This window comes from Aulostomus chinensis, chromosome 1 (assembly GCF_037954235.1).
Source record: "Aulostomus chinensis isolate RoL2024-O1b breed Wild chromosome 1, RoL_Achi_v1.0, whole genome shotgun sequence".
Classification (NCBI taxonomy): domain Eukaryota; kingdom Metazoa; phylum Chordata; class Actinopteri; order Syngnathiformes; family Aulostomidae; genus Aulostomus; species Aulostomus chinensis.
In genome coordinates, this window is record NC_141320.1 from 36819499 (window position 1) to 36831735 (window position 12237).

Here is a 12237-nt window from a genome sequence, read left to right on the forward strand (position 1 = left end):
GAGTTCATGAGCAATTCTTACTACATCACTGTCGCATCATTTTCAGATCTTTAGCAATTCTTCTGACATCACTTTCGCATTATATTGAGGTTCATAGAAACTCTTACTACATGACTGTCAGCATCACTTTGAGGTTATTCGAAACATTCACTCCATTACTGTTAGCATCATTTTTAGTTCCTTAGCAATTCTTACGAAATCACTGTCGCATCATTTTCAGATCTTGAGCAATTCTTCTGACATCACTGTCGCATTATATTGAGGTTCGTAGCAACTTTTACTACATTACTGTTGCATTATTTAAAGGTTCGTAGCAACTCTTACTACATGACTGACACCATCACTTTGAGGTTGTTCGAAACACTTAGTACATTACTGTAAGCATCACTGAGTTGATTAGCAACTATCACTACATTACTGTTAGCATCATTTTGAGTTCATTAGCAATTCTTCCGACATCACTGTCGCATTATTTTGAGGTTCGTAGCAACTCTTACTGCATGACTGTCAGCATCCCTTTGAGGTTGTTCCAAACGTTCACTCCATTACTGTTAGCATCATTTTGAGTTCATTAGCAACTATCACTACATAACTGTCGCATCATTTTGAGTTCATTAGCATTTCTTCCGACATCACTGTCGCAATATTTTGAGGTTCGTAGCAAAATTTACTACATTACTGTCGCATTATTTTGAGGTTCGTAGCAACTCTTGCTACATGACTGTCAGCATCACTTTGAGGTTGTTCGAAACACTTACTACATTACTGCAAGCATCACTTAGTTGATTAGCAACTATCACTACATTACTTTTAGCATCATTTTGTGTTCATTAGCAATTCTTCCGACATCACTGTCGAAATGTTTTGAGGTTCGAAGCAACTTTTACTACATTACTGTCGCATTATTTTGAGGTTCGTAGCAACACTTACTACATGACTGTCAGCATCACTTTGAGGTTATTCGAAAGTTTCACTCCATTACTGTTAGCATCATCTTGAGTTCATGAGCAATTCTTCCGACATCACTGTCGCAATATTTAAAGGTTCGCAGGAACTCTTACTACATTATTGTTGCCTTATTTTAAGGTTCGTAGCAACTCTTACTACATTACTGTCAGCATCACTTTGAGTTTATTAGCAACTATCACTACATTACTGTAAGCATCATTTTGAGTTGTTGAGCAATTCTCACAACTTCACTGTAGCATTAAATTGAGTTCATTAGCAACTCTTACTAAATGACTGTCAGCATCACTTTGAGGTTGTTCGAAAGTCTTACTACATTACTGTAAGCATCACTGAATTGATTAGCAACTATCACTACATTACTGTGAGCATCATCTTGAGTTCATTCGCAATTCTTCCGACATCACTGTCGCATTATTTTGAGGTTAGTAGCAACTCTTTCTACATGACTGTCAGCATCCCTTTGAGGTTATTCGAAACACTTACTACATTACTGTAAGCATCACTGAGTTGATTAGCAACTATTACTACATTACTGTTAGCATCATTTTGAGTTCATTAGCAATTCTTCCGACATTACTGTCGCATTATTTTGAGGTTCGTAGCAACTTTTACTACATTACTGTCGCATTATTTTGAGGTTCGTAGCAACTCTTAGTACATGACTGTCAGCATCACTTTGAGGTTATTCGAAACACTTACTACATTACTGTAAGCATCACTGAGTTGATTAGCAACTATCACTACATTACTGTTAGCATCATTTTTAGTTCATTCGCAATTCTTACTACATCACTGTCGCATCATTTTGAGATCATTAGAAATTCTTCTGACATCACTGTCACATTATTTTGAGGTTCGTAGCAACTCTTACTACATTATTGTTGCATTATTTTAAGGTTCGTAGCAACTCTTACTACTTTACTGTCAGCATCACTTTGAGTTTATTAGCAACTATCACTACATTACAGTTAGCATCATTTTTAGTTCATGAGCAATTCTCACGACATCACTGCAGCATTAAATTGAGTTCATTAGCAACTCTTACTAAATGACTGTCAGCATCACTTTGAGGTTGTTCGAAACTCTTACTACATTACTGTCAGCATCACTGACTTGATTAGCAACTATCACTACATTACTGTTAGCATCATCTTGAGTTCATTAGCAATTCTTCCGACATCACTGTCGCAATATTTTGAGGTTCGTAGCAACTTACAACATTACTGTCGCATTATTTTGAGGTTCGTAGCAACACTTACTACATGACTTTCAGCATCACTTTGAGGTTATTTTGAAATTTTCACTCCATTACTCCTACCATCATTTTGAGTTCATTAGCAATTCTTACTACATCACTGTCGCATCATTTTGAGATCATTAGCAATTCTTCCGACATCACTGTCGCATTATTTTGAGGTTCGTAGCAACTCTTAGTACATGACTGTCAGCATCACTTTGAGGTTATTCGAAACGTTCACTCCATTACTGTTAGCATCATTTTGAGTTCATTAGCAATTCTTACTAAATCACTGTCGCATCATTTTGAGATCTTTAGCAATTCTTCTGACATCACTGTCGCATTATTTTGAGGTTCGTAGCAACTCTTACAACATGACTGTCACCATCACTTTGAGGTTATTTGAAACACTTACTACATTACTTTCAGCCTCACTGAGTTGATTAGCAACTATCACTACATTACTGTGAGCATCATTTTGAGTTCATTAGCAATTCTTCCGACATCACTGTCGCATTATTTTGAGGTTCGTAGCAAATTTTTCTACATTACTGTCGCATTATTTTGAGGTTCGTTGCAACTCTTAGTACATGACTGTCAGCATCACTTTGAGGTTATTCGAAACACTTACTACATTACTGTAAGCATCACTGAGTTGATTAGCAACTATCACTACATTACTGTTAGCATCATTTTGAGTTCATTAGGAATTCTTCCGACATCACTGTTGCAATATTTTGAGGTTCGTAGCAACTTTTACTACATTACTGTCGCATTATTTTGAGGTTATTCGAAACGTTCACTCCATTACTGTGAGCATCATTTTGAGTTCATTAGCAATTCTTCTGACATCACTGTCGCAGTATGTTGAGGTTCGTAGCAAATCTTAGTACATGACTGTCAGCATCACTTTGAGGTTATTCGAAACGTTCACTCCATTACTGTGAGCATCATTTTGAGTTCATTAGCAATTCTTCCGACATCACTGTCACATTTTTTTGACGTTCGTAGCAACTCTTACTACATTATTGTTGCATTATTTTAAGGACTGTAGCAACTCTTACTACTTTACTGTCAGCTTCACTTTGAGTTTATTAGCAACTATCACTACATTACTGTTGGCATCATTTTCAGTTAATGAGCAATTCTCACAACGTCACTGTAGCATTGAATTGAGTTCATGAGCAACTCTTACTAAATGACTGTCAGCATCACTTTGAGGTTGTTCGAAACTCTTACTACATTACTGTAAGCATCACTGAGTTTCTTAGCAACTTTCACGACATTACTGTTCGCATCATCTTGAGTTCATTAGCGATTCTTCCGACATCACTGTCGCAATATTTTGAGGTTCGTAGCAACTTTTACGACATTACTGTCGCATTTTTTTGAGGTTCGTAGCAACACTTACTACATGACTGTAAGCATCACTTTGAGGTTATTGGAAACGTTCACTCCATTACTTTTAGCATCTTTTTGAGATCATTACCAATTCTTCTGACATCACTGTCGCATCATTTTGAGATCTTTAGCAATTCTTCTGACATCACTGTCGCAGTATTTTAAGGTTCGTAGCAACTCTTCCTACATGACTGTCAGCATCACTTTGAGGTTCTTCGAAACACTTACTACATTACTGTAAGCATTACTGACTTGATTAGCAACTATCACTACATTACTTTTAGCATCATTTTGAGTTCATAAGCAATTCTTCCGCCATCACTGTCGCAATATTTTGAGGTTCGTAGCAACTTTTACTACATTACTGTCACATTATTTTGAGGTTCGTAGCAACTCTTACTACATTGTTGTTGCATTATTTTAAGGTTCCTAGCAACTCTTACTACATTACTGTCAGCTTCACTTTGAGTTTATTAGCAACTATCACTACATTACTGTTAGCATCATTTTGAGTTCATGAGCAATTCTCACGACATCACTGTAGCATTGAATTGAGTTCATTAGCAACTCTTACTAAATGACTGTCAACATCACTTTGAGGTTGTTCGAAACTCTTACTACATTACTGTAAGCATCACTGAGTTTCTTAGCAACTATCACTACATTACTGTTAGCATCATTTTAAGTTCATTAGCAATTCTTCCGACATCACTGTCGCATTATTTTGAGGTTCGTAGCAACTCTTAGTACATGACTGTCAGCATCACTTTGAGGTTATTCGAAACGTTCACTCCATTACTGTGAGCATCATTTTGAGTTCATTAGCAATTCTTCTGACATCACTGTCGCAGTATGTTGAGGTTCGTAGCAAATCTTAGTACATGACTGTCAGCATCACTTTGAGGTTATTCGAAACGTTCACTCCATTACTGTGAGCATCATTTTGAGTTCATTAGCAATTCTTCCGACATCACTGTCACATTTTTTTGACGTTCGTAGCAACTCTTACTACATTATTGTTGCATTATTTTAAGGACTGTAGCAACTCTTACTACTTTACTGTCAGCTTCACTTTGAGTTTATTAGCAACTATCACTACATTACTGTTGGCATCATTTTGAGTTAATGAGCAATTCTCACAACGTCACTGTAGCATTGAATTGAGTTCATGAGCAACTCTTACTAAATGACTGTCAGCATCACTTTGAGGTTGTTCGAAACTCTTACTACATTACTGTAAGCATCACTGAGTTTCTTAGCAACTTTCACGACATTACTGTTCGCATCATCTTGAGTTCATTAGCGATTCTTCCGACATCACTGTCGCAATATTTTGAGGTTCGTAGCAACTTTTACGACATTACTGTCGCATTTTTTTGAGGTTCGTAGCAACTCTAACTATATGACTGTCAGCATCACTTTGAGGTTATTCGAAACGTTCACTCCATTACTTTTAGCATCTTTTTGAGATCATTACCAATTCTTCTGACATCACTGTCGCATCATTTTGAGATCATTAGCAATTCTTCCGACATCACTGTCGCATTATTTTGAGGTTCGTAGCAACTCTTGCTACATGACTGTCAGCATCACTTTGAGGTTATTCGAAACACTTACTACATTACTGTAAGCATCACTGAGTTGATTAGCAACTATCACTCCATTACTGTTAGCATCATTTTGAGTTCATTAGCAATTCTTCCGACATCACTGTCGCAATATTTTGAGGTTCGTAGCAACTCTTACTACATTATTGTTGCATTATTTTAAGGTTCATAGCAACTCTTAGTACATTACTGTTAGCATCATTTTGAGTTCATTAGCAATTCTTCCGACATCACTGTCGCAATATTTTGAGGTTCGTAGCAACTCTTACTACATTATTGTTGCATTATTTTGAGTTTATTAGCAACTATCACTACATTACTGTTAGCATCATTTTGAGTTGTTGAGCAATTGTCACGACATCACTGTAGCATTAAATTGAGTTCATTTGCAACTCTTACTACATTACTGTAAGCATCACTTTGAAGTTGTTCGAAACTCTTACTACATTACTGTAAGCATCACTGAGTTTCTTAGCAACTATCACTACATTACTGTTAGCATCATCTTGAGTTCATGAGCAATTCTTCCGACATCACTGTCACAATATTTTGAGGTTCGTAGCAAGTTTTACTACATTACTGTCACATCACTTTGAGGTTCGTAGCAACACTTACTACATGACTGTCAGCATCACTTTGAGGTTATTCGAAAGTTTCACTCCATTACTGTTAGCATCATCTTGAGTTCATTAGCAATTCTTCCGACATCACTGTCGCAATATTTGGAGGTTCGTAGCAACTTTTACTACATTCCCGTGCAATATTTTGAGGTTCGTAGCAACTCTTAGTACAAGACTGTCAGCATCACTTTGAGGTTGTTCGAAACACTTACTACATCACTGTCAGCATCACTGAGTTGATTAGCAACTATCACGACATAACTGTTAGCATCATTTTGAGGTTAGAAGCAACTTTTACTACATGACTGACAGCATCACTTTTAGGTTGTTCGAAACTCTTACTACATTACTGTAAGCATCACTGAGTTTATTAGCAACTATCACTACATTACTGTTAGCACCATTTTGAGTTCATTAGCAATTCTTCCGACATCACTGTCGCAATATTTTGAGGTTCGTAGCAACTTTTACTACATTACTGTCGCATTATTTTGAGGTCTGTAGCAACACTTACTACATGACTGTCAGCATCACTTTGAGGTTATTCGAAACGTTCACTCCATTACTGTTAGCATCATTTTGAGTTCATTAGCAATTCTTACTACATCACTTTTGCATCATTTTGAGATCATTTGCAATTCTTCTGACATCACTGTCACATTATTTTGAGGTTCGTAGCAACTCTTACTACATTATTGTTGCATTATCTTAAGGTTCGTAGCAACTCTTACTACATTACTGTCAGCATCACTTTGAGTTTATTAGCAACTATCACTACATTACTGTTAGCATCATTTTGAGTTGTTGAGCACTTCTCACCACATCACTGTAGCATTCATACCTTCACGACGGAGGACGTGGTGAGAGCCCTCAGGAGGACCAGGGAACGGAGCTCACCCGGCCCTGACAATATCAGAAGCAGAGTCCTGAGGCACTGTGCGGGACAACTCGCCATTGTTTTCCGGACTCTATTTCAACACTCCATGGACAGTCACACAGTTCCCCAGCTGTGGAAACACTCCACAGTCATCCCCATCCCCAAAAAAATACAACCCTAAGTCTCTGAACGATCTCCGCCCCGTGGCCCTCACCTCCCTGGTGATGAAGGCCATGGAGAAGATCATAAAACAGCACATCATCAGAGCAACCGACCCCCTGATGGACCCACTCCAGTTTGCTTATCATGCACGCAGAGGCGTCGAGGATGCAAAAATCTTCATCTTGGACTCCATCCACAAGCACCTGGAGCTTCCTAACTCCTCCGCCAGACTTCTGTTCGCTGATTTCTCATCAGCATTTAACACACTGCAGCCCCACATCCTGGCCACCAAACTCTCCTCCTGCTTCCATCTGGACGACCAGCTTATACTGTGGATTCTGGACTTTCTGACCAACAGGACTCAGAAAGTTCGGGTCAACAACTCCCTTTCGGACCTCATCTTCACCTCAACTGGCTCCCCCCAGGGCTGTGTGCTCTCCCCCCTGCTCTTCATCCTCTACACAGATGACTGCCGATCCCCACAGCCCAACTGCCACCTGGTGAAATATGCTGATGACACAGTTCTCCTGTCACTGCTGTCAGGCCCAGCACAACATCATGGACCCGCTCTTCAGGAGTTTGTAGAGTGGTGTGACAGCTCCAAACTAGAACTGAACGTCAGCAAGACCAAAGAGATGGTGGTGACCTTCTCCAGCAAGCAGAGGGATCTGGCTTCTGCTGTCATCACCACCATCCACGGGAAGCCAGTGGAAGTGGTCGAAGAGTACAAATACCTGGGCACAATCTTTGACAACCTCCTGAACTTTTCTGCCAACACAGAGGAGATTCTCAGGAGGTGTCACCAACGACTGTTCCTCCTCAGGAAACTCAATTCCTTTGGAGTCAGCGCACCCATCATGATGACTTTCTACTACGCCTTTGTGGAAAGCATCATCACATCCTCCATAACCTGCTGGTTCGACTCCCTCAGCCTCCAGAACCGGAACAGACTGCAGCGCACTGCATCAGTGTGCTCCAAAATCATCGGCCTGCCTGTCAGAACTCTTTCACACGTTTACAGCCAACAGGCCCTGAGACAGGGAGCCAAGATCATCAAAGACCCCTCACACATACTCCACTCTGCATTTGAATGGCTCCCCTCTGGGCGACGCCTCCGCTGTGTGGCCTGCAGAACTGAGAGGAGGAAAGCCACCATTGTCCCCAAAGCCATTCTTCTCTTTAACTCCAGCTGCTAACACCTTCCCCACACCAACACCCGACACACACACACCTACATACTCTCCCCGGACTACTCAATATCCTGTCTTCACTGTTACACTGTTTATACTGTTTACATTGTCTGCACTTTATTCACTCACTCCAGTCACCTTACTCTTCATTCTACATTGTGTACATACTGTATGTAGTATATTTATTGTATTTTTATCTTTAATCTTATTTTTATTCTCTAATTTATTCCCACTGTCATGTCCGTTTTTTTTTTTCTTTGTTTTGTTTTTTAATGTCATGCTGCTCAGTTGTACCGTATTTTAATTGCCCCTCGGGGATAAATAAAGTCATCTGAATCTGAATCTGAATGAATCTGAAGCATTAAATTGAGTTCATTAGCAACTCTTACTAAATGACTGTCACCATCACTTTGAGGTTGTTCGAAACTCTGACCACATTACTGTAAGCATCACTGAGTTTCTTAGCAACTATCACTACATTACTGTGAGCATTATCTTGAGTTCATTAGCAATTCTTCCGACATCACTGTTGCAATATTTTGAGGTTCGTAGCAACTTTTACTACATTACTGTCGCATTATTTTGAGGTTCGTAGCAACACTTACTACATGACTGTCAGCATCACTTTGAGGTTATTTGAAAGTTTCACTCCATTACTGTTAGCATCATCTAGAGTTCATTAGCAATTCTTACTAAATCACTGTCGCATCATTTTGAGATCTTTAGCAATTCTACTGACATCACTGTCGCATTATTTTGAGGTTTGTAGCAAGACTTACTACATGACTGTCAGCATCACTTTGAGGTTATTCGAAACGTTCACTCCATAACTGTTAGCATCATTTTGAGTTCATTAGCAATTCTTACTACATCACTGTCGCATCACTTTGAGATCATTAGCAATTCTTCAAACATCACTGTCGTATTATTTTGAGGTTGGTAGCAACTCTTACTACATTCGTGTCAGCATCACTTTGAGTTTATTAGCAACTATCACTACATTACTGTTAGCATCATTTTGAGATCATGAGCAATTCTTCCGACATCACTGTAGCATTATTTTGAGGTTTTGAGGTACCTTTGTTTGTAACCGATCTGCTTACCAGCGAGACGCCACCACGCACGGCTGTCGGCTCCGTAAAGGAGGGAGAGGAAGTGGAAAGGACGGAGAAGGGTCGGACCAGGTCTATTTCTAGGTGACCACTCACTATCGTCTGCCATACTGCCCCTCATGGTGGGGAGTGTAGCGCTATCCTGCCACGGTACATTTGTTTCATTCTTTTGCTCTTGCACTTTAATTAAAATGGACTTGACTTGAGAATGTTTTGTTTCAAAATATAGAAGAATTCCCAGATTTATAGGTATCATGAGTATGAAGTTGCACTTGCACCCGGTGGGAAAATGTCCTCTGCATTTGACTCTCACTATGTAGGAGCAGTGGTAGCAGTGTCAGCCTGGGGGCTTGGTCAAGATCAATGACAGGAGTAGCAGACAGGTAATATCCATAGCATGCTTGTTGTTTGAGAGGAGTAAGGGTACACTGTTGGTCTCTCACCTGATGCGCTGTCATCAGCACAAATGATCTGTTCCTAAACATCAAAATCTACCATCCCCCCTGATTGTTTTTTACAACTGGAGTACTGGTTAACACTTTAGAAAGCCTTCATTCAGAGCTGTGAAGAACCTTGAACCTGATATCCCAGACATCAAAGTGGGCCACTAACTGGCCAGATGAAGCTATGCTAGGCTGCTGTATTCTGAAGAGCTAAAGTAGCAGCTTCTGAGAGGGATGCTAACCTGGATGTGTTCATCTCCTACTTTAATATCAGCCCCCAACTTGGAGCTCTGACAGCCTCCAGCTTTTTGTTCCTGTTTCTGCTTCAGTCAACAGGGAACTCCAACCTGCAGTCGAATCTTCAACAACAATGGAATAGAAAAGTGAGGAAGAAAAACTAGAATAAACTTACAAAGCTGAGAAATGTTCATGAAGAAGAAAGGCACACGTTATGATTGAGGCCAGAAACTAAAACTCCACACCAAATGTACTTTGACTCGTAGGATAATGAACTTGAATGTGTTGAAACAGCAGATCAATGAATCCACTACCACACAACAAGATGATGACCCCCTACCACAAGATGGCGTCACAGATCCTGACGGTCTGTGCAGGAAACACAGAGCAAAACATTACAACAAAGCTCCTGTTGTTCCCTCCAGGAAAAACTGTGGCTCTGATGAGAAGAAGGATCCTAGCCTCCTCTGAGGATCCATGGCCGCACCATTGGGTAGAAGGACGATGGGGTCGGCACCAGGAGGAACCCTGGTGTCTCCGATGCAGGGAAGATGGAGCAGTGAAGAGGCCACATTGTGGCGTCCTAAAGAGGACATTTGGTGGAGCCTGAGACAGCAAACATCACGCCCCCTTCATCAGAAGAACCACAGCACCAGAAGAAAGAATCCTGGCAGTGACGACAGGGAGGATCAGGGTGACCTCCTCACCTCCACCTTTGAACCTTCAAATGAACTTTAAAAAGCTTTAGAGTGGAGAAGGATTTTAAAACCTTTTATTGTTTTTTCCTTTCATTCTCATTTGTGCGATTGTCTGATTTATTAGAAATAAACACTGTCTGCTGGGTTTCCATTGACTGTGATTCTCTTTGCATGCAAGTTGAAAGTTCTGCCAATAAAAAACACGAGTATTTGAAGACCAAAGGAAGAACCCCCAAAGTCAGGACCCTGAGATCAAAGTGAGAGCTCTGATCTCTGAGGTCTGGGATATTTCCCATCCCATGGCCCTTCAAATAAGAGCCCTGTGTCTCTGTCTCAAAGTTTTCAACCGTATTTGTTTGTTAAATTAAAACCAGACGACCACTGTGGTCCTTTTTACACGGTAAGTAAAGCACAGATGCCCTGGTGGACCTGTTGGCACCCTGGACTTTGAATCGAGTGACCTGAGTCCAAGTCTCAGTTCCAGCAGGTTTCCTGCAGCCTTCAGCAGAGCTGCCATGTTTCTCTGTAGAGAACTAAGTGATGCTCTCAGCAGGTTGAGGGCACCACCAACAAGTGAGGGATGAACCTCTGACTTCCTTCTTGTCAAACAGGAAACTCCTAATACGTCATTTGAGTAAAGTACCTCATATTCCTGACATCCAAGTAGTAGTGAAGTGGAGGAAGAAGGTAGGAGATCTCCAACAGGATCCTTCTTCCCTCTGTCCTCCTTGATCTCATGGATCACCACAGTCAAGGGGAGACCCAAGCTCCCGGATGGATCTGGCACTCAGGAACTGCTGAGTTTTCCAGTGGACTTTGTTCCATCCATGGTTCAGGAACAGGACTCCTCCTGGTTAACCTGGTATCTTTCCACCCAACTGTGGGTTCTTGGAGAATTTTTCATGTCATGTCAAGAAATCAGGCTGGTGGGTTTTTCAATGAGAGAAATTCTGGTAACTTAATTAAGTGGCATGTTTGTTGAAGCAGTAATTAACTGATAAATTAAGGAAGGCCTGGCCAGTCTTTGCTCCCAGGTCATACGATGGAGTTAGAAAGTCCTGAATCAATCTGGAGTTCCATGATTTCCTTGTGGTTCATGATCCTTTTGCCAATGTAGTCTGGAACAAGAGCAAGATGAACCTCCACATAGCAACAGGTTGATTGCAGGTGATGTCAAGTGGTATTTAGAGGAATGTCCTCCTTGTGTTTGGTTCCATGGTGGAATGGTGAGCCCTCTGGACTCTGGGTCCAGTGATCCCAGTTCAAGTCTCAGAAGGACCTTCCTGTCTGGAATGTGTCCCATGTAACAAACTGATCAAGAGATGTTACGTGGTTCAAATGTTCTGGTTCATTTCTTACTGCCATGAACTCAGACTGTGTGTTTAATGTTAACAATAAATGTAACAACTAAGGAGCCAGTAGCTCCTGTGGAAAAAATTCTACTTTGTCAGTGAATGAATTCATTTGATATTGAAGTCTGCAACTTTCAGTGTCTGTCAGGATGGCCGAGCGGTCTAAGGCGCTGCGTTCAGGTCGCAGTCTCTCCTGGAGGCGTGGGTTCAAATCCCACTTCTGACAAAGGACATTTTCTCCACATTCCTATGCATCCACAATGGTACATTCCAAACCCAGTTGAAGCTGCTCTCCACTGATGGGAGTGAGTGGTTGAACTGGCAGCAGAGGA

General features: G+C 40.8%; 1 non-coding gene across 1 annotated transcript; it reads left to right on the top strand.

The window, feature by feature from the left end:
* Window positions 1-12048: 12048 nt before the first annotated feature.
* On the top strand, window positions 12049-12131 carry trnal-cag (transfer RNA leucine (anticodon CAG)). The gene has a single exon. It is a non-coding gene; the product is annotated as a tRNA-Leu (tRNA).
* The last annotated feature ends 106 nt before the right edge of the window (window positions 12132-12237 follow it).